The sequence below is a fragment of the Phodopus roborovskii genome, unplaced genomic scaffold, assembly GCF_943737965.1.
Source record: "Phodopus roborovskii unplaced genomic scaffold, PHOROB, whole genome shotgun sequence".
Taxonomy (NCBI): domain Eukaryota; kingdom Metazoa; phylum Chordata; class Mammalia; order Rodentia; family Cricetidae; genus Phodopus; species Phodopus roborovskii.
The window spans coordinates 29,669,019-29,671,727 of record NW_026126409.1 but is presented as its reverse complement, the minus strand read 5'-3'; the positions used below and the strand labels follow the sequence as shown (position 1 = coordinate 29,671,727).

Genomic DNA, 2,709 nt, shown 5'->3' with positions numbered 1-2,709 from the left:
TCGGAACTTCACCATCAAGTGTATTTACAGGAACAAGCCCATTCCTGGTACAGACTTCTTCAGCTAGTTCTTCTTCATTACTGTAACAAAATGTCTCACACAAGCAACTTAAGGAGAGAAAAGGGTTATTTTGACTCATGGCTTCCCTCATGGTTTCCTCTGTTTCTACCCATAACCATTTGGCCCCAGTCACTTGAGCAGATTGTCAGAGAGGTGTGGTATGTGATGGAAGAGCTATTTCACCTCCTGATGTATAGGAAACAGAAAGCACGAGGGCCCAGTCTCTAGGCTCCTTGAAAGATACATCCCAGTGATCCAGTTCCTCCAGCAAGCCCTCATCATCTGTTTCTACCATTTCCCTGTAGTTGTTTGATGCTTTGTTTTGTTTTGTTTTTTTACTCTTTTGGCCCTTTGAGGGGGCCTACCGCTCAGCTCCCAAATAAACTACATGGAGGCTTGTTCTTTCTTATGAATGCCCAGCTTTGGGCTTGTTTTTAACCAGATTTTCTTAAATTATCCTGTCTACCTTTTTCCTTTTTTATCTTTCTCTAGTCTATATACCTTTCCTTATTTCTTCTTTTTGTTTTGTTTTGTGTTGTTTGTTTTTCAAAACAGTGTTTCTCTGTGTAGCTTTTTTTGAAGCCTGTTCTGGAACTAGTTCTTTCAGACCAGGCTGATCTCAAATTTACAGAGATCTACCTGCATCTGCCTCCCAAGTGCTGAAATTAAAGGTGTGCACCACCATGCCTGGCCACTTTTCTCTACTTCTTACTCTACGGCTATTGGGTAGCTGGCCCCTGGAGTCTTCTTCCTTCTCTCACTCCTCAATCTTTTCTCTTCCCAGATTTCTCCTATTTACTCTCTCTGCCTGCCAGCCCCACCCATCCTTTCTCCTGCCTTGCTATTGGCAGTTCAGCCCTTTATTAGACCAATCAGGTGTTTTAGACAGGCAAAGACTCACAGCTTCACAGAGTTAAACAAATGTTAACATGAAAAAATGCAACACATCTTCACTCCATTAAACAAATGTTCCACAGCACAAACAAATGTAACACATATTTAAATAATATTCCACAACAGCATTGCTCTGAGCCTAAGAGGGCATTTCTTACTCAAAATGCGGCAGAAATGCTATAGAAAAGGAAATTTTCAAAATTTAAGTTTTGAAATGTTCACTGATTACTTTTATGTGATCTTGTCTCCTACAACTTTGCTGAGGTCATTAAAAACATTTGTGTGCATATTCTTTAGGACTTTCTACATAGACTACTGGCTGTAAATAACAATATCTTACTTCCAGGGAAGATGCCTTCTTCTTTTCTTGCTTGGTACACAGTGGCAATTCATGAGAACAAACAACCTTGTATTATGCCTGAACTTGGAAGCTTTCAGAATTTTACCATCAAATATGGCACCTGCTTTGTGTTTTTATAGATGCTTTTTAAAATCAAACTCAGGGAGTTCCCTTCCCTTTCTAGTTTCTTGAACTTGTTTGTCAATGTTCATTTGTTTTTATAACACAAATGGATTATTTGCTGATTTTGAAATTTACTGTGATAATCATGTTTTTGTTTTATCCCACTATGGCACGATTAGGAGGTGTGGCTTTGTTGGAGGAAATGTGTCACTGCATTGGTGGGCTTTGAGGTCTCAAAGCTCCAGCTACAACCAGTGTGGATACAGACTGCTTTTGCTGTGGGTGGATCAAGATTCAGAACTCTCAACTCCTCCAGCATCATGTCTGCCTGCACTCCACCCACCATAATGACAATGTACTAAACTTTTGAACTATAAGATGGCCCCAATTAGATTTTTTTCCTTTACAAGAATTGTCATGGTCATGGTGACTTTTCACAGCAATAGAAACCCTAACTACGACCGACATACACTGGTACATGTACTGATTTTTAAAATCTTCTGAGAGGTTGTATCATTCCTGGAGGCTCTGGAGTATCGGGTGAATGTGCGGAATGAATTGAGCAATTTCACTGTTCTGCGCCCCAAAGCCATTTAATATATTGTGCTCAACTGAGGATGTACCTGATTTTAGATCAATAATAACAGATATTACACTTGATCTTAGCCAAGGGGCTAAAATGTGGTAGTAACTAATTTCAAATGTAAGCTGCCTGTGTGTTCTGTGATAAACTTAATTTGGTCAAATATAGATTAATTGTATGTCTTGTTGAATTTGGTTTTCCAGACACATCCAAATGCTTTAGGATTTTGAGCTAGAGACCTGTGGCGATGTGATGTTATGGTATATATGTACATATATGTTGTGGTAATGGTATATACATATGTATGTGTTATATATGTATACATAAATGTGTGTGTATGAGAGAGACGAGACAGAGGGAGAAGGAGAGAGTGAGGGAGAGAAAGAGAGAGAGAGAGAGACTTTTCTTCCCTAAGGCACACAATGAAAACTCTGAACTTTTACCTTTCTCTTGTGGCGCTGGCTCTAACAAATTCTATGACCTGCCCTTGTTGATAGTAGGTTATAGAACCCTCCCCATTCCAAGGGGAGGCAACCTAAACAGTACAGGATTGAGAGACGTAACAACTCTTCTTTGATTCAGTTATATAAGAAAGGTCAAAATGCTGAAGTAGACAGGTTTTTCTCAGTTATAGACACTGGATTATATAATGATTTCTATGCAATGAAGTCTTCAAGAACCCCCAAAAGACAGAACAGGACTCAATAGG

At 39.3% G+C, this 2,709-nt stretch overlaps 1 non-coding gene across 1 annotated transcript; it reads right to left on the bottom strand.

The window, feature by feature from the left end:
* Positions 1–1,920: 1,920 nt before the first annotated feature.
* Positions 1,921–2,103, bottom strand: LOC127220524 (U2 spliceosomal RNA). The gene has a single exon (XR_007834390.1). It is a non-coding gene; the product is annotated as a U2 spliceosomal RNA (small nuclear RNA).
* Between the last annotated feature and the right edge of the window lie 606 nt (positions 2,104–2,709).